This window comes from Pseudorca crassidens, chromosome 13 (assembly GCF_039906515.1).
Source record: "Pseudorca crassidens isolate mPseCra1 chromosome 13, mPseCra1.hap1, whole genome shotgun sequence".
Lineage (NCBI taxonomy): Eukaryota > Metazoa > Chordata > Mammalia > Artiodactyla > Delphinidae > Pseudorca > Pseudorca crassidens.
Window position 1 is genome coordinate 92,575,439 of NC_090308.1, and position 21,430 is coordinate 92,596,868.

Here is a 21,430-nt window from a genome sequence, read left to right on the forward strand (position 1 = left end):
CTGCATGCAGGTCTTTTTTCTCCTTAGGTAGGTTTATTCCTAGGTATTTTATTCTTTATGTTGCAAAGGTAAATGGGAGTGTTTTCTTAATTTCTCTTTCTGGTTTTTCATTGTTAGTGTATAGGAATGCAAGAGATTTCTGTGCATTAATTTTGTATCCTGCAACTTTACCAAATTCATTGATGAGCTCTAGTAGTTTTCTGGTGGCATCTTTAGCATTCTCTATGGATACTATCATGTGATCTGCAAACAGTGACAGTTTTATTTCTTCTTTTCCAATTTGTATTCCTTTTATCTCCTTTTCTTCTCTGATTGCTGTGGCTAGGACTTCCAAAACTATGTTGAATAATAGTGGTAAGAGTGGACATTCTTGTCTTGTTCCTGATCTTAGAGGAAATGCTTTCAGTTTTTCACCATTGAGAATAATGTTTGCTGTGGGTTTGTTGTATATGGCCTTTATTATGTTGCGGTAGGTTCCTTCTATGCCCACTTTCTGGAGAGTTTTTAAAATAAATTGGTGTTGAATTTGGTCAAAAGCTTTTTCTACATCTATTGAGATTATCATATGGTTTTTATTCTTCAATTTATTAATATGGTGTATTCCATTGATTGATTTGTGTATATTGAAGAATCCTTGCATCCCTGGGATAAATCCCACTTGATCATGGTGTATGATCCTTTTATTGTGTTGTTTGATTCTGTTTGCTAGTATTTTGTTGAGGATTTTTGCATGTATATTCATCAGTGATATTGGTCTGTAAGTTTCTCTTTTTTTTGTAGTATCTTTGTCTGGTTTTGGTATCAGGCTGATGGTGGCCTCATAGAATTAGTTTGGGAGTGTTCCTCCCTCTGCAGTTTTTTGGAAGAGTTTGAGAAGGATGGGTGTTAGCTCTTCTTTAAATGTTTGATAGAATTTACCTGTGAAGCTATCTGGTCCTGGACTTTTGTTTATTGGAAGACTTTTAATCACAGTTTCAATTTCATTACTTGTAATTGGTCTGTTCACATTTTCTATTTCTTCATGGTTCAGTCTTGGTAGGTTATACCTTTCTAAGAGTTTGTCCATTTCTTCCAGGCTGTCAATTTTATTGGCATAGAATTGCTTGTAATAGTCTCTTAGGATGCTTTGTATTTCTATGGTGTCTGTTGTAACTTCTCCTTTTTCATTTGGATTTTATTGATTTGAGTCCTCTCCCTCTTTTTCTTGATGAGTCTGGCTAAAGGTTTATCAATTTTTTTATCTTCTCAGAAAAACAGCTTTTAGTTTTATTGATCTTTGCTATTGTTTTTTGTTTCTATTTCATTTATTTCTGCTCTGACCTTTATGATTTCTTTCCTTCTACTAACTTTGGGTTTTGTTTGTTCTTCTTCCTCTAGTGCCTTTAGGTGTAAGGTTAGATTGTTTATTTGAGATTTTTCTTGTTTCTTGAGGTAGGCTTGTATTGCTATAAACTTTCCTCTTAGAACTGCTTTTGCTGCATCCCATAGGTTTTGGATCATCGTGTTTTCATTGTCATTTGTCTCCAGGTATTTTTTGATTTCCTTTTTGATTTCTTCAGTGATCTCTTGGTTATTTAGCAATGTATTGTTTAGCCTCAATGTGTTTGTGTTTTTTTATGTTTTTTTCCCCTTTAATTGATTTCTAATCTCATAACATTGTGGTCAGAAAAGATGCTTGATATGATTTCAGCTTTCTTAAATTTACTGAGGCTTAATTTGTGACCCAAGATGTGATCTATCCTGGAGAATGTTCCATGTGCACTTGAAAAGAAAGTGTAATCTGCTAATTTTCAATGGAATGTCCTATGAATATCAATTAAATCTATCTGTTGTGTCATTTAAAGATTCTGTTTCCTTATTACTTTTCTGTTTGGATGGTCTGTGCATTGGTGTATGTGAGGTGTTAAAGTCCCCCACTACTATTGTGTTACTGTCAATTTCCTCTTTTATATCTGTTAGCTGGTGCCTTACATATTGAGGTTCTCCTATGTTGGATGCATAAATATTTACAATTGTTATATCTTCTTCTTGGATTGATCCCTTGGTCATTATGTATTGTCCTTTTTTGTCTCTTGTAATAGTCTTTATTTTAAAGTCTATTTTATCTGATATGAGTATTGCTACCTCAGCTTTCTTCTGATTCCCATTTACATGGAATATCTTTTTCCATCCCCTCACTTTCAGCCTGTATGTGTCCCTAGGTCTGAAGTGGATCTCTTGTAGACAGCATATATATGGGTCTTGTTTTGGTGTCCATTCAGTGTCTTTTTGTTGGCGTATTTAGTCCATTCACTTTTAAGGTAATTATCAATATGTATGTTCCTATTACCATATTCTTAATTGTTATGTGTATGTTTTTGTAGGTCTTTTTCTTCTCTTGTGTTTCCCACTTAGAGAAATTCCTTTGGCATTTGTTGTAGAGCTGGTTTGGTGGTGCTAAATTCTCTTAGTTTTGCTTGTCTGTAAAGCTTTTGATTTCTCCATCAAATCTGAATGAGATCCTTGCTGAGTAGAGTAATCTTGGCTGTAGTTTCTTCCCTTTCATCACTTTAAATATATCACACCACTCCCTTCTGGCTTGTAGAATTTCTGCTGAGAAATCAGCTGTTAACCTTATGGGAGTTCCCTTGCACGGTATTTTTCGTTTTTACCTTGTTGCTTTCAGTAATCTTTCTTTGTCTTTAATTTTTGTCAGTTTGATTACTGTGTGTCTCAGCATGTTTCTCCTTGTGTTTATCCTGCCTGGGACTCTCTGTAGTTCCTGGACTTGGGTGGCTATTTCCTTTCCCATGTTAGGGAAGTTTTCAACTATAATCTCTTCAAATATTTCCTCGGGTCCTTTCTCTCTTCTCCTTCTGTGACGCCTATTATATGAATGTTTTTGCATTTAATGTTGTCCCAGAGGTCTCTTAGGCTGTCTTCATTTCTTTTCATTCTTTTTTCTTTATTTTTCTGTGGCAGTGAATTCCCTCATTCTGTCTTCCAGGTCACTTATCTGTTCTTCTGACTTAGTTATTCTGCTATTGTTTCCTTCTATTGTATTTTTCATTTCAGTTATTGTATTGTTCATCTCTGTTTGCTTGTTCTTTAATTCTTCTAGGTGTTTGTTCTTTCATTCTTCTAGGTCTTTGTTAAACATTTCTTGCATCTTCTTGATCTTTGCCTCCATTCTTTTTCTGAGGTCCTGGATCATCTTCACTATCATTATTCTGAATTCTTTTTCTGGATGGTTTCCTATCTCCACTACATTTAGTTGTTTTTCTGGGGTTTTATCTTGTTCCTTCATCTGGTACATAGCCCTCTGCCTTTTCATCTTGTCTATATTTCTGTGAATGTGGTTTTTGTTCCACAGGCTGCAGGATTGTAGTTCATCTTGCTTCTGCTGTCTGCCCTCTGGTGGAGGAGGCTATCTAAGAAGCTTGTGACAGTATCCTAATGGGAGGAACTTGTGGTGGGTTGAGCTGGGTGTTGCTCTTGTTGGCAGAGCTCAATAAAACTTTAATCCGCTTGTCTGATGGGGGTAGGGCCAGGTTCCTTCCCTGTTGGTTTTTTGGCCTGAGGCGACCCAACACTGGAGCATACAGGGCTCTTTGGTGGGGCTAATGGCGGACTCCAGGAGGGTTCACACCAATGAGTATTTCCCAGAACTTCTGCTGTCATTGTCCTCATCCTCACAGTGATCCACAGCCAACCACCATCTCTGCAGGAGACACTCCAACACTAGCAGGTAGGTCTGGTTCAGTCTCCTGTGCGTCACTGCTCCTTCTCCTGGGTTCTGAAGCACACACTACTTTGTGTGTATCCTCCAAGAGTGGAGTCTCTGTTTCTCCCAGTCCTGTTGAAGTCCTGCAATCAAATTTTCCTAGCCTTCAAAGTCTGATTCTCTAGGAATTACTCCTCCCGTTGCCAGAGCCCCAGTTTGAGAAATCTGACCTGGGGCTCAGAACCTTCACTCCAGTAAGTGGACTTCTGTGGTGTAAGCATTTTCCAGTTTGTGAGTCACCCACCCAGCACTTATGGGCTTTGATTTTATTGTGATTGTCCCCCTCCTACCATCTCATTGTGGCGTCTCCTTTGTCTTTGGATGTGGGGTATATATTTTGGTGAGTTCCAGTGTCTTCCTGTCGATGATTGTTGAGTAGTTAGCTGTGATTCTGGTGCTCTCGCAAGAGGGAGTGAGATCGTGTTCTTCTACTCTGCCATCCATTGTATTATTATGTTTTTTATGCCTGGAAGTTAATTTTCACACCTTTGTGGCTTGAATTAAGGTTTGTTTTGGCAGGTTCCAAACAGTTTTTATTTAATTTCTCTTTGTCTTAAGCCATTCTGAAGACTCTAATTATATATAACATCTCTTCACTTGGTCTATTGTGCAACACAACTATACAAAGCCTTCTCTGACTTCTGATCATTGTTTGTCTATTGTTTTCAGGTAGTTAGTTCCTCAGCAGTAAATCTTAGGACACTTTGTCCTGCTCATGTGCAACACTTTCTTTTCTGGAAGTGCTTTTACCAGTCTGAACTCCAGCCCCTTTCCTTAACTCAGTGAGTCTCTGTTTTGGTCTCTCTGTACTGTGCACTTTTTTTCTTCTCTCACTGGTCACAATCTTGTGTTGCCTGTTGTCCAAAGTATGCAAAACTATTATTTAATATTCTTAGTCCTTGAAGATGTTTACCACAGGAAGACAATTCCAATAAAATTCAGCTCTTTATTTTTGAAATAGGTTTAGCTTAGATTTTCAATGTTAGTACTATCCTCCCAGTTGCTAAAACCTTGGCCATAGTTTTGAATATTCTTTCAACCTACTTCCAGTTCTACCTTTTGCCTGTACCTCTCAACAGCTTCCAAAATGGCCATTTCTGGGCTTCCCTGGTGGCGCAGTGGTTGAGAGTCCGCCTGCCGATGCAGGGGACATGGGTTCGTGCCCCGGTCCAGGAAGATCCCACATGTCGTGGAGCGGCTGGGCCCGTGAGCCATGGCTGCTGAGCCTGCACGTCCAGAGCCTGTGCTCTGCAATGTGAGAGGCCTGCGTACCGCAAAAAAAAAAAAAAAAAACCACCCCCAAATGGCCATTTCTTCCCCCTTTTTCCCCTAAAGTCCATTTTGCATTCTTCTCAAGACTTCCTGCTACATCTAGAATAAGATAAACCTTATCTATAAAATTTATATGATTTTAGCCCCAGTCTAGCTTCTCTAACCCATATTTGCCAATTCTTGTCCCTATTTCATACTCTTCATCGGTCCTTGTTGTACTTCTGCCTGGGATGTTCTTCTACACATAACCCAATATTGGACCCTGTACAGGCCTTAAAATGAAATTTCAACTGTATAATAATAATGAATATATATCAAAATATTGGGGAGTGCAATAATACTATAAACAAACAAAAAATTTTAAATTCTGAGCAATACAATATTGCATAAATTACATGAGTAGTAATTATATAATAAATATGAGTACTAATCATATAGCTCTAGAAAAACTAACTTGATACATTAAAAAGGATTACTGGTCCAAAAGTGATTAACACTCTAAGCCAGAAACACACACACACACACACACACACACACACACACACACACACACACACATCTTCTTTATCTTTTTTTTCTTTTGTGAAAGACACAGTAGCCATTAGCATAAGTATAATTCAGAATATAAATAATATACATATATTGTATACTCAAATAGAGAGATACATTCAGAGTATATAATATATATGAGATTTGATATGGCTTGCTATGTCATATAGGCCAGCAGTCCCCAACTTTTTCACACCAGGGACTGGTTTTGTGGAAGATGGTTTTTCCATGGATGGTGGGGGGCAGGGGAGAAGGTTCAGGCAGTAAGGTGAGTGATGGGGGGGATGGTTCAGGTGGTAATGTGAGCGCTGGAGAGCAGCAGATGAAGCTTCACTTTCCCGCTGCTCACCTCCTGCTGTGTGGCCCAGTTCCTAACAGACCACGGACCAGTACCTCTCCACAGCCCAGGGGTTGGGGACCCCTGATATAAGCAAGAAATGAAAGAGCCAGCATGTAAAATTAGATGTACAAAATGAACTCTTTCTGCCACAGCACTCTCCTTTATTCATTTTATGTCTGTTATGCTTACAGTACATTTTGAATAGAAAATAGAAGAAAAGAAAGAAATTAAATACTTAAATTGTCAAAAATAAATTGAAGCTAAATTTATGGGCCAAAACTGTAAGAGAAAGTGAGATATTTTTGTTTCATTCATTTGCTTTCATGTGTACAGAGTCATATTATGTAATAGTCATATCTCCATGTTGTTGCCACCTTCTCTGCAGTAAATATCTTTTGTGCTTCTTTTATAAAGATTTTATAAACTCACATGGGAGTTCAGTGTCAAAAAGCCCAGGTTCATTTTTTATTTATTCATTTATGTGTATTTTTTGTTATGTATTTGCTTCTTTCAAACGCAACGAGAAAGTAATGATAAGAATGCAATAAACTATAAGAAACTGATGAAAGAAATTAAAGATGATACAAACAGATGGAGAGATATACCATGTTCTTGGATTGGAAGAATCAACATTGTGAAAATGACTATACTACTCAAAGAAATCTACAGATTCAGTGCAATCCCTATCAAACTACCCAAGGTATTTTTCACAGAACTAGAACAAAAAATTGCACAATTTGTATGGAAACACAAAAGACCCCAAATAGCCAATGCAATCTTGAGAAACAAAAAGGGAGCTGGAGGAATCAGGCTCCCTGACTTCAGACTATACTACAAAGCTACAGTAATCAAGACAGTATGGTACTGGCACAAAAACAGAAATCAAGATCAATGGAACAAAATAGAAAGCCCAGAGATAAACCCACACACATATGGTCACCTTAGTTTTGATAAAGGAGGCAAGAATATAAAATGGAGAAAAGACAGCCTCTTTGATAAATGGTGCTGCGAACACTGGACAGGTACATGTAAAAGAATGAAATTAGAACACTCCCTAACACCATACACAAAAATAAACTCAAAATGGATTAAAGACCTAAATGCAAGGCCAGACACTGTAAAACTCTTAGAGGTAAACATAGACAGAACACTCTATGACATAAATCACAGCAAAATCCTTTTTGACCCACGTCCTAGAGAAATGGAAATAAAAACAAAAATAAACAAATGGGACCTAATGAAACTTAAAAGGCTTTGTACAGCAAAGGAAATCATAAACAACATGAAAAGACAACCCTCAGAATGGGAGAAAATATTTGCAAATGAAGCAACTGACAAAGGAGTAATCTCCAAAATGTACAAGTAGCTCATGCAGCTCAATATCAAGAAATCAAACAACCCAGTCCAAATTAGGTAGAAGACCTAGATAGACGTTTCTCTAAAGAAGATATACAGATTGCCAACAAACACATGAAAGGATGCTCAACACCACTAATCATTAGAGAAATGCAAATCAAAGCTACATTGAGGTATCACCTCACACTGGTCAGAATGGCCATCATCAAAAGATCTACAAACAATAAATGTTAGAGAGGATGTGTAGAAAAGGGAACACTCTTGCACCTTTGGTGGGAATGTAAATTGATACAACCACTATGGAGAACAGTATGGAGGTTCCTTAAAAAACTAAAAATAGAACTACCATAAAACCCAGCATCCCACTCCTGGGCATATACCCTGAGAAAACCGTAATTCAAAAAGAGTCATGTACCAAAATCTTCATTGCAGCTCTATTTACAATAGCCAGGACATGGAAGCAATCTAAGTGTCCATCAACAGATCAATGGCTAAAGAAGATGTGGCACATATATACAATGGAATATTACTCAGCCATAAAAAGAAATGAAATTATTTGTCGTGAGGTGGATGGACCAAGAGACGGTCATACAGAGTGAAGTAAGTCAGAAAGCGAAAAACAAATACCATATGCCAACACATATATATGGAATCAAAAAAAAAATTGGTTCTGAAGAACCTAGGGGCAGGACAGGAATAAAGACGAAGATGTAGACAGTGGACTTGAGGACACGGGGAGGGGGAAGGGTAAGCTGGGACAAAGTGAGACAGTGGCATTGACATGTATACACTACCAACTGTAAAATAGATAGCTAGTGGGAAGCAGCCACATAGCACAGGGAGATCAGCTCGGTGCTTTGTGTCCACCTAGAGGGGTGGGATAGGGAGGGTGGGAGGGAGATGCAAGAGGGAGGAGGTAAAGGGATATATGTATATGTACAGCTGATTCACTTTGTTATACAGCAGAAACTAACACACCATTGTAAAGCAATTATATTCCAATAAAGATGTTAAAAAAATTACTTAAAAAAAGAATAAAACAGGTAAATAACTGTCTATGGGCTTGAAAACATGAAGTGTTTTATATCCATTATCTAAAAACCTGACAACAACTGTACAAAGTAGTGCTACTTGGCAAATAATTATATATATGGTTTCAGTCATTGTAAACTGTGGAGGTAAAAAGAAACAAAACTAAAACCAATAAACTAAAAAATCTGGTGGATTTAGTACAACAGCACTAAAATTTAAAGTCACATAGCAAATATTTTATAACTATAAATGGAGTATAAACTTTAAAAACTGTGAATCACTATTTTGTACACTTGTAATTATATATTATACATCAACTATATTTCAATTAAAAAAACAAGTTTTTAAAAAGTAGCCTCTTATTCTGCTCAAAATAAATAAATAAATAAATAAATAAATAAAGTCACCTATCTTGGTTGTGCCAGAGACTTGTTCTGTTAATTATATTTGCATCTTCAATTACTGCCTGTTTCTCAAGATTCGCAGTCAATTTAGCAGATGATGCTGTGAAAATATTCCCAGTAAATTATTGCTCTCTTTCTCAACCCAGTTCTACATCAATTGGAATATAGCCAAAAGAGTCAGTCAGTGGGAGCCAAAATATCAGTTTTATCATAGAAAATGTGGAAGAGTCTATGGTTTAGGTGCAGGACAAGAATGAGGTGTCTAATGTGGAACTCCTGTATTAGACACACCCCTCATTGGTAGGCCACACTGGAACAGTTCCTGCTTCGCTCACTGGAGAAAGCAATTGCCTTTACCATCAAGCTTAGGAGAGATCAGATGCATGGCATCTTATTCTCTGCATCTTGACTTATTCAAAAGGGAGGGAGAGAGAAGTTCAAAGTTCCTAACCTCAAATTTACTAAAGAGAAAACTCTTCTTCAACCAAGATGAACTGAATAAAGGAGGATTGAGAGCCCCCAAAAGCCAGAGGAAAGGTGTTTTCCTATCTCTTTGACATGTTATGTGCTTATTGCACTTTATTGAATGAATAATAATCTTGTTTTCAACCTGTGGCTTGAAATAACACATTCTGAAGTATATTATAATTATATATCCATTATTGATACAAGAAACTATGGAAGTAAATATACACTCATTTGTTTCTAAAATAGCTCATAAACCTCTCTAGACACTTATATAATATTGAAAAGAGAAAGCAGTACTGTATTTTGAGGGAAAAAAAAGCAACAATATGATGCTTCCTTCAGGGAGAACGAAAAACTATTAGAAACATCAAGGGTCAAAAACACTAAGCCACCAGTTACTAAAAATTATTTACCTCTTGAACTTTTGGTGGGAAAATCCACTGCCTGTGGAGATATAAGAATTTCAATCACAGAACTAATGTCCTGGAATTCGTTTGATTTACTCTAAAATCTCAGAAGATTGGGCACATTTTAAAAGTTTTTAAGTCAGAATAAACTATATCAGATTGTTTCTTTTAGATAAAATACAGAGATCTAGTATTTTTTGGTCACATGTCAAGACTTAACTCATAAGTTACCAACTTATATTTTAGCCAAGCTATATATACTCTTTTTAAAAATGTTAGAACTGGTGTGATATTGATTATGTGTGTGTGTATCTGTGTGTGTGAATTCACTTTTGTTGTTCTTCTCTTTTTATATATCCAGAAACCTCATGAATAATATCTGACTGGTATGTCTTTTTTAGTTATTCCTTTATCTTTCTTGTTTGTTATCATATGGTGTGCTTTTTTCTTTTTTTGTATTTATAATAATGATTCAAATCATAATTTAAATCATAATTTAATAAATCATAATTTATATCATAATTTAAATCATAATTTAAATAAATTTAATAAATAAAATAAAATTTAAATAAATCATAATTTAAATAAATCATAATTTAAATAATTTATATCATAATTTAAATCATAATTTAAATATGATTAATATTTTAGTTAATGCATATTCTTTTCATTCACTTTCTATCACTTCATAACATAGTAGTAAACATTGCAGCTTAAATGTACAAAAATTTACAGGGTGATGATAAAGCCTTTGCTCAGTGTAAAATTTATAGCCATAAATGCCTATGTTAAGAACAAATAAAATATATCAATAACCTAACATACCACCTTAAGAAATTGTAAGAAAAACAAATGCAAACTAAACCCAGAGCAAGTAAGAGGAAGAAAATAATAAAGGTTAAAGAGGAATAATTTAAATGATTATATGGAATTTTTTTTGGCTAAACCCCACATACTCACAGTAAGAAATACATCTTAACTCATGATCCAGTGTATATGTATCTTTCTGTCTCTCTATACATCAATCTTTGCCTCTATTTATCCATCTATCCATTTTCCTATGAGTCCATCTATCATTTATATACAGATGTATTTATTCATTTATAGATAATTCTCTCTTGTTCCTACTTTTCTTTAGTGGTTTCAGTATTTGTTTTAAATTTATCTATAACTCACCACTTAAAATGTCTTAAGCTTTCATTTTTCACAATTATCCCATTTTTATTGAAATATATGTTTCAGTTAACATACCATAATCATAGAGCTTGAGGTATATTCACTTAATACACTCATATATACAGCCCCTAGATCAACAAACTGAATAGTACAGCATCCCGGAAGTCTCCTATGTCATTAAAGATTAAATAATCTGATTTTAATGACATAGGTTAGTTTTACCTGTTTTCATTGTTATATGCCTGGAACAATAATGGTATATACTCTTTTTCTTATCTTTATACCATCTCATCCACTCTTACCCCCTGCCTCTGGTAACTGCCAATCTGTTCTCTGTATCTATGGGCTTTTTTTTTTTTTTTAGGATTTCTCATATAAGAGAGGTAATATGCTATTTGTCTTTCTCTGATTTATTTCACCTTGCATAATGGTCTTGAGGTCCATCTATGTGCTCGCAAATGGCAAGACTTCATTCTTTTTTATGGCTAAATAATATTTCACTATATACATATACACATGTATGTGTGTGTATACACACACACACACACACAAATACACATACATGCCATGTCTTCTTTATCCACTCATATTTCTTGCCTTTCTAATAACAGCCATCTAACAAGTATGAAGTGATATCTCATTGTCATTTTGATTTGCATTTCCCTGGTCACTAGTGATGTTGAGCATCTTTTCATATACCTCCTGACCATCCCTATATCTTCTTTGTAAAAATATCTATTCAGATCTTCTGCTCATTTTTCAGTCAAATTGTTGGGGTTTTTTTTGTTTTGTTATTGAATTGTATGAGTTCTTTATATATTTTGGATATTAGCCTTTTATCAGATATATGATTTGCAAATATTTCTCCCATTCAGTGGGTTGCCGTTTCACTTTGTTAATGGTTTCCTTTGCTGTGCAGAAGCTTTTTAGTATGATATAGTCTCACTTGTTTAGTTTTGCTTTTGTTGTCATTTTTTTTTGGTGTCAAATCCAAAAAATCCTTGCCAAGACCTAGGCCAAAGAGCTTAATGCCCCAGGTTTTCTTCTAGAAGCTTTAAGGTTTCAGGTCTTATGTTCAAGTTTTTAATTCATTTGAGTTAATTTCTGTGTATAGTTTAAGATAGTGGTCAAGTTTCATTCTTTTGCCTGTGGCTGTCAAGTTTTCCAACACCATTTATTGAAGAGATTGTCCTTTCCCTATTGTATATTCTTCCTCCTTTGTCATAAATTAATTCACCACATATACATGGGTTTATTCTGGGCTCTGTATTTTGTTCCATTGATCTATGTGTCTGTTTTTATGCCAATACCATACTGTTTTAATTACCATAGATTTGTAATATAATTTGAAATCAGAGAGCATGATGTTGCCAGCTTTGTTGTTCTTTCTCAGTATTGTGCTGGCTACTTGGGGTCTTTTGTGTTTCCATAACAATTTTAGGATTACCTGTTATATTTCTGTGAGAAAAATGCCATTGGAAATTTTTTTTTTAAACATCTTTATTGGGGTATAATTGCTTTACAATGGTGTGTTAGTCTCTGCTCCACAACAAAGTGAATCAGTTATACATATACATACGCTCTCATATCTCTTCCCTCTTCATTGGAAATTTGATAGGGATTGCATTGAATCTGTAGATTGCTTTGGGTAGTGTGGACATTTTAACAGTATTGATTCTTCCAATCCATGACCATGGAATATCTTTCCATTTATTTGTATCTTCTTCAATTTATATCATTAATGCCATATTTTTCAATATACAGGTCTTTTACCTCCTTGGTTAAATTTATTCACAGGTATTCTACTTTTTTGATGCAATTGTAAATGGATTGTTTTCTTCATTTCTCTTTCTGATAGTTTATTATTAGTGTATAGAAATGCAACAGATATTTGTGCATTGATTTTATATCCTGTAACTTTACTGAATTCACTTATTAGCTCTAATAGTTTTTTTTTAAGGAGTCTTTAGGATTTTCTATATATGATATGTCATCTGTAAATAGTGACAGTTTTATTTATTCCTTTCCAATTTAGATGTATTTTATTTATTTTTCTTGCCTGATTGCTCTGGTAAGGCCTTCCAATACTACCTTGAAGAAAAGTGACAACAGTCAACATTCTTATTCTGTTTCTGATCTTAGAGGAAAAGCTTTCAGCTTTTTTCTGTTGAGTATGTTGTTAGCTATGGGCTTGGAATATATGGCCTTTATTGTTTTGAGGTATATGCTTTGTTGAGAGTTTTTACCATAAATGGATGTTGAATTTTATCAAATGTTTTCCCTGCAAATATTGAGGTGATCATATGAATTTTATCCTTCCTTTTGTTAATGTGGTGTATTACACTGACTGATTTGTGGATGTTGAACATCTTACATCTCTGGAATAAATCCTACTTAATCATGTTTTATGATCTTTTTACTGTATTTTTTGATTTGGTTTGCTAATATTTTGTTTAAGGATTTTTACACCTCTGTTCGTTCATTAGGGATATTGACTTGTAATTTTATTTTTCTATGGCATTCTTGTCTGGTTTTGTTATCAGGGTAATGGTGGCCTTATAAAATGAATTTGGAAGAGTTCCCTCTTCTATTTTTTGGAAGAGTTTGATTGTATTAATTCTTAGTTGAATTTTTGGTAGAATTCACCAGTGAAGCTGTCTTGACCTGGATTTTTCTTTGTAGGGAGCTTCTTCCCTAGTGATTCAATCTCCTTAATGAGTAATCAATCTATTCATATTTTCTTGTCCATCATAATTCAATCGTCATAGGTTGTATATTTCTAGGAATTTATCCATTTATTTTAGATTGCCCAATTTGTTGATATATAATTGTTAATAGCAATCTCTTATGATTAATTGTATTTCTGGGATATCATTTGTAATATCTCCTGTTTCATTTCTGATTTTATTTTTTTGAGACCTCTTTTTCTCTTGGTGAGTCTAGCTAAAAGTTTGTCAATTTTGTTTAGCTTTTCAAAGGAACCGCTCTTGGTTTCATTGATCTTCTCTATTGTCTTTTTACTTTATTTCATTTATTCCTTCTCTAATCTTTGTTATTCCTTCCTTTCACTAACTTTGGGCTTCATTCTTTTTCTAGCTCTTTAAGGTGTAAAGTTAGGCTGTTTATATGAAACATTTCTTTTTCTTGAGGTAGACATTTATAATTATGAACTTCCCTCTTAGAAATCCTTTTGCTGCATCCCACAAATTTTGATATATTTCCATTTTTTTGGGGTCTCAAAGTATTTAAGCGTTTTTCTTTTGATTTCTTCTTTGACACATTTGTTGTTCAGTAGCATGTTGTTAAATAATCTCCACATATTCGTGAATTTTCCAGTTTTCTTTATGTAAGTAATTTCTAACTTTGTATTATTATGGTCAGAAAAGGTGACTGATATGATTTCAATTCTCTTAAATTTATTAAGATTTGTTTTGTGGCCTAAAATATAAGGTATCTAGAAAACATTCCATGAGCATTTGAGAGGAATGTATATTCTTTTGCTTCTGGATGGAATGTTCTGTATGTATTTGTTAAATCTGTCTGGTCTAATATGTTGTTTAAGGACAATGTTTCCTTTTGATTTTTCTGTCTGGATGATCTATCCATTGATGTAAGTGGGGTATTAAAGTCATACTATTTTTGTATTTCTGTTTCTCACTTTAGGTCTGCCAACATCTGCATTATATATTTAGGTGCCTATGTTGAGTGCATATATATTTACAAATGTTATATCCTCTTGTTAGATTGACCACTTTATTATGTAATGCCCATCTTTTTCTTTTATTACAGTCTTAAAATCTATTTTGTCTGATACAAGTACAGCAACTCCAGCTTTCTCTTGGTTTCCATTTACATGGAATATCTTTTTTCTATCCCTTCACTATCAGTCTTCTGTGTTCTTACATCTGAAGTGAGTGTCTTGTGTGCCCCTTAACTAATTATTGTGGTGATTAACCCACTACCTTTAGTATATATTTACCTACAATTGAGATTTATTCTTTCATATGTTTTCTTGTTACCAATTAATACCCCTTATTTCCAGCCCAATGAAGTCCCTTTCACATTTCTTGTAAGGTTAATTGAGTGGTGATGAACTTCTTTAGCTTTTGCTTGTCCAGAAAACTCTTATCTCTCCTTCAATTCTGAAATTTAACTTTGTTGGGTATTCTCGGTTGGAGGTTTATTTTTCTGTCAGCCCTTTGAACATATTGTGCCACTCCTTTCTGGCCTGCAAAGTTTTGCTAAAAAAATCTGCTGATAATCTTATGGGGGTTCTCTTCAACATAACAAGTTGTTTTTCTCTTGCTGCTTTTAATATTCTCTCCTGTCTTTAACTTTCTACATTTTAATTATGTATCTTGGTATGGATCTTTTTGGGTTCATCTTTTTGGAACTCTCTGGGTTTTCTGGATCTGGATGTCTGTTTCCTTCCCTAGATTAGGGAATTTTTCAGCCATTATTTCTTCAAACAAAATTTCTGTATCTTTCTCTCTTCTCATTCTGGAACCCTGAAATGCAAATGGTAGTCTGTCTAAAGTTGTCCCATAATTCCTTTAAGCTCTCTTCACTTGTTTTTATTCTTTTTTCTTTTTACTGTGTTGGTTGGCTGAGTTCTACTTCCTTGCTTTTTGGTTGCCTAATCCTTTCTTCTGCTCCCCACTGAAGGGCAAAAAGATGCAGGAAAATGTTGCACAGTGGGCTAACACTTTTGGACAGAATCAGGAAGTGTTTTTTTTGTTTTTGTTTTTTTGCGGTACGTGGGCCTCTCACTGTTGTGGCCTCTCCTGTTGGGGAGCACAGGCTCCGGACGCGCAGGTTCAGCAGCCATGGCTCACGGGCCTAGCTGCTCCGTGGCATGTGGGATCTTCCCGGACCGGGGCATGAACCCGTGTCCCCTGCATCGGCAGGCAGACTCTCAACCACTGCGCCACCAGGGAAGCCCAAGGAAGTGTTTTATATCTCATATGCCTATATTTTCCTACTCAGAATTCAATTATATGTCCCCTAACCTAACTACAAGAAGGATTTGGAAGGTCAGACTTCTGTATACCCAAGGAGAGTGGTTTGGATACATCTTATTATCTTTTATAGAGCATTCTTGTTACCAGATCATTTTATTCTACTTTCACACAGAACATTCTCACCCCTTCCTGAGAGAGAAAATATAAAGTCCTAACTGGTCACTGATTACTGTTCAGAGTTCATGCCTCCATGTGGCACCACATCTAGATATCACTCCTTTTAGTCTGCAGACCCATAAATTTAAAAGGTAAATTATCTTCCCCTCTCCAGCAAAAACACCCAGAATGTAGTGATGGAGCAGGCACAGGATACACAAAACAATCACTCCCATTTGGAAAGGCAAAGAACTGGAGGCATGCAACGTCAACTGGAAATCAACAATGTAAATCCCATAAGGAAGAGAGTGTAATAAAGCTCCCAGATACACACACTGGGGCTGAAGGAATTACCTTGATTAAACTCTGATTCTGCTCACTGGAAGGAACCTATTGTCCACGTTCCTTGTGAACTCTTGTTCTGACCTCTGAGAACTCCTTGCTCATTACTCTCCTTGGCCATATCTGAACTGGGGAATGGAGACCACCATGGAGACCACCTTCTAAAAGAAGGTTGGGCCCCAAACCTATAAAATTCTTGAAAATTTAGTCTTTTCTGGGTGAACTAATGGTTTCTTTGATAAATCTGGAAAAACTTAGCTGCTGGTCCACCATTAAACTAGTGGTTTCTGCCACCTAAAATTTCTTTCTGTGCACAGATGTCAAGCTCATTTTACTTGCTTGCTTTCTGGCCCTCTGGCTCCCTCATTTTCTTACGCTTCATCAAGTCTGCTATTGAACCCCTCTAGTGTTTTTTTAGTTCATTTATTGTATTCTTCAGCTCTGTGACTTTTGTTTGGTACTTTCTTATATTTTCCAACTCTTTGTTGAAGTTCTCGCTATTTTCATACATTCTTGTCCCCAGTTAGGTGAGCATCTTGATGACCATTATTTTGAACTCTTTATGAGGTAAATAACCTAGCTCCGTTTCATTAACATTTTTTCCCTGAGGTTCTGTCTTGTTCTTTCATTTGCAATATACTCCTCTGTTTGTTTATTTTGCTTGACTCTCTGTTGGTTTCTATACAGTAGATGAAACAGCCACTTCTCTTAGTCTTGGAGGTGTGGCCTTAGGTAGGAGATGAGCCTACATGAGGCCCTACCCCAGCTCTTTGTTCAATCCTGCCCCAGCTCTTTGTTGTCTCTCAAACCTTTGTGCTTGTCCCAGCAGTCTATTATATTTTTAATAGCTCCCTGTAGTTGAGGATGCGCCAAGACCTGTCAGTGTCCTTAAGGGGAGGATCTTAGCACCTAGCTTCAGGCTGATTGGAAGCCAGACCCTCACATAGCAGCTTATTAAAGCATGCAAATAGAGAGAGTCCTGTGGGACTGTAAGCATAAGCCCTGATGGTCTCCAGAGCTAGGCAATCTGGTGGTGTCCCCTGGGTGGCAGTCACAAAAATTGGAGCTGCACACAAGTGTATAAGCTCTTTTCTGTGCAATATCTGTGAGCAGGGGCAAAACAGAGGGAGAGTACAAAGATAGTACCCACACCCTGAGGTCTCTAGAAAGGATTGCAGTCAGATCCTAGAGGTATGTTTGTTACGAGCCTGCCCCTCAGGCCACAGCTATGATGATGAGTTCATAGGTCTCCTTTATAGAAAGAGCTCCTGGGTCTGTTGCTTCTTGCTGTGCCCTGGAGGTAGTTGCTGCTTAAGAACTTTTTTCTGTTGGTTACAATCCTGGGGACCCACAGCCACTGGCCACCAAAGCCACGTGATGTGATGTAGAGGTGCCCCTGGCAGAAGCCACAATAATTGGGGCAGAGATACTGTTGATCTGGAACATAGCAAAGGGAAATCATGAAGATGGTGCCTGCCATTCTACATCCCCAGAGAATATTCCAGCAGACTCCTAATGTGTGTGTTAAATTATATGCCTCCCTCTAGGACAATAATATAAGCAGGTGAGCTTCCTTCAGTTTAAGTCAGGGTAAGACCAGCTGCCTCAGAGTCATTTCTCAGATTGCTACAATCTTGTGGATCTCAGGACATGAGCCCCATTGGTTTTCAAAGGTAGATGTTTTGGGGGCTTGTCTCTCAAGTGCAGGTCTTAAAAACAGAGGTTCCTGATGTGGGGCTCAAACTCTTCATGCCCCAGAGAGAAACTCTCGGTTTTGGGTTTTTTCCTGATTGTGGGTCACGGTATTAGACATGGTGTTTATGGTGAGATTGTGTCCCAGCCTCCTCTACCCACTTTGATGTGTTTTTCTTCTTTTTTTCCCAGTTTGTAGTTGTCACTCAGCCAGGCTTTAGGTTTTTGTAGGAGTAAATTGTTTCATATGTAGCTGTAAACTCAGTGTGTCCATGGAAGGAAGTGAGTTCAGGATCTTCCTATGTCACTATCTTTAGTATATACTTATCTGTGTCTAGCTTCTATTACTCAATATATTGTTTGTGAGATTTATCCATTGTTTTGTGTGTTGTGGTTTTTCATTTTTATTGCTGTATGGTATTCCATTGTATGAATATGACATGGTATATTCATGTTTTTTAGTGTTGATAGACATTTGGGTGGGGTTCAATTTTTGGCTATCATAGATAAGAACACTCTAAACATTTTAATGCATATCCTTTTGTGTGTGCATGTGTGGAGAGGTTTTTTTTTTGCATAATTGTATAGTGTGGGAATGCTGGGTCATAGGATATGCATTACTCAGCTTTAATAGAATATTTTAATGTAGATCAGACTATGGGTCTTCTCTGCATAAAACTTTCAGATGTTTTCCATACTAGTTTACATATATTATACTATAAACTCTTTTCCATATTCCATGCAGCTCTGCCAAACTGACTCTTGTCTACTTCTGCAGCCTCCTCTCATGCTACAGTTTCTCTTGGCCCAGGCTTGTTAGCATCCTTTGGTGATGTTTCTGGATGCAGGGCTTTTGCACATGCTCTTCCTTCTGATTGAAAGACTCACTGATCCTCTGTCAGTCTCACTACTCAAAGTTCCAGCTCCTTCTCATCATTCAGATGTTCACTAAAATGCCACCTCTTTAGAGAGGTCACTTCCTCCTTTTATAGTACATAATTTTATCTGACTTCATAGCACTTGTGAAAGGTTGTAAATATATACTAAAGTGCAGGTTGTTTCTTGTTTATTTCTATCTCCTACTGGAAGTATGCTCCATAAGGGAAGTGGCCAGGCTTACATGGATGTCAAACCCACTGGAGATGTTTCATGATTTCTTTCCCACACCATCATATGTGGAGCTCTAAACTGAACTTTAAAAAGCCATGCCTTTTCTTTTCCTGTTTTAATACTATAAAAGTAAGCATAATAAAATGAGCCCTAAGATTTGAGGTTAAAATTACATGAGTTCAAGTTTTAGTTCTGCCACCTACCATGTATATGTTCGTGGACGAATTACTTCATTTACTCAAGTTCTTCACCTATAAAATATTAATGCACTATACTGTGTAACCTGGTTCTACCCAGGCTTCATTGAGTCATTAAAAATAACAAAAACTGGTATGAATAACCCAGTTCCTATTCCCTATTACCCCCACAGTCAATGGTTCAAGAAAGTTTCTTTACAGTGTTTTAAGTAGTCCCAGCAGCATTTTGTGCACTGAGCCCACTAACTACATAGTGGAAGTAGTGCCATTTTGCTCAAGGTTTGTGATAGTCTATTGTGAAGTGGGCTAGAACCACTAACTCCATTTTTTCTTTTATGTTCACCACATGTAGATAGTTTATCAGCCATGCTAACTGTGTCCTGATATCATAGAGAGGTTTTGTGTGTTAGGCTTGGCTTCTTCTCTTGAGATTGCATTATATATTTCTTAACAACTCAATAATTTGTAATAAATACATAAAGTTGCTCAATAATCAATTATCACAACAATTCAGTTTTAAACCTTTTTTATCATCCCCTTATTTCCATGGAGCCTGTTTACGAACAATCTATACTCTTTACTACAGCCCCAGTAAAACACAAGTCTGCCTTCTGTCTTTAAATTTGCCTTTTTCTGAACAGTGAAAAGTTCACAAAAATGGAATCATAGAGTATACATTCTTTTGCAACTGACTTAGTCTAAATTTTAGCAAGAGTATTTTGAGATATATCCATGTTGTAGCATGCATCAGTATTTTTTTATTTCAATATAGTATTCTATTTTATGGATACATCACATTATATTTGTGCGTTCACAACCTGATGGGCACTTTTTTACAGTCTGGGCTATTATGAATAATGCTGCTATGAAATCTGAATTTAAGTCTTGCTTTGGACATATGTTTTCATTTCTCATGGGTAGATTCCTAAGACTGGAATTACTGGGTAAGTTTATGTTTAAGTTGTAAAATTGTTAGACTGTTTACCAAAAATGTCTCTAGCATTTTACATTTCCATCAGCAACTTTTAAGGCATCCAGTTTCTTCTCACATCCACCAGCACTTGGTATTGCCTGTCTTCATTGTAGCCATAAATGTGAGTTTGTCATTGTGAGCTTAGTTTGCATCCCTTAACAAGTAATGAGATTTTTCACCTTCTCTTGGGCTTATTAGCCATGTATATATCTTCCTTGGTGAAAAGTACATTTGGCATTTTGTCTATTTTCAATCGAGTTTCTTATTATTGAGTTGTAAGTAATATATTCTGGATACAAGTCCCTTGTCAAGTATATAATTTGCAAATATTTTCTCCCAATGTGGGGCTTGTGTTTTCATGTCTTTAATGTTATGTCTTCTTTAAAATTAATTCTAATTTATCATTTTTAAAATTTTCCAGTTAATATTTTTGGTGTCATATCTGAGATCTTTTTGACTAAGTCAATGTTACAGATATTTTTTTTTCTTGGCCTCATAGTTTTAGCTTTTAGCACTAGTATTAATGTGTTTCTTTGTGTATTTCTTGTAAGTTTTTGCAAATAGCATCATGTCTTCTGAGAGTAAAGAAAGTTTTGCTTTTCTTTAATAATGGAGGCTATTTTAATGATTTATGATAATAATTATTATTTTTAGAGAAGAATTATTATAGACAAATAATTATTACAGAGGAAAAGCAGTCCTTCATCAAGAATGATGATGTTAGATGTAGGTTTTTGCAGAAGTTTCCTTCTATTCCTAGGCTTTTGAGAATAACTTTTTGAGGCATAGCTTGACTAAAGCTGTACTTATTTTATTTCTATAATGAATGGAATGCTATGCTATAGTTATTTGGGGAGTTGGGGAGGAGTACACCTGCTGTGAGGTGTTGTACGCAGATTCCTTGCAGATAGTATGTTAAACACTATATTGCCCTGGGTCTTTGGTGCAGGCCCACACTCCATCCATATCTGATTGCTAAACCAAGTGACTTTTAGTCATTCAGTATTTATGAGATAAAGGATTTGATGAGTCAGGCCCAGTTTTTCTGTATTTATTTATTGAAATAGTACTTATGATAATTATCCAACTATTGACTCAAATACCTCTCTCACATATGAATCTGTAATGTGGCCTTCCAGGCTTGGAAGATCTCTGAAAATGTTCTTAACTTTATTGGAGTTTTCTTCTGTAAGTCTTCTATTCTTCATTTTTCATTAATATATTTCCATCTG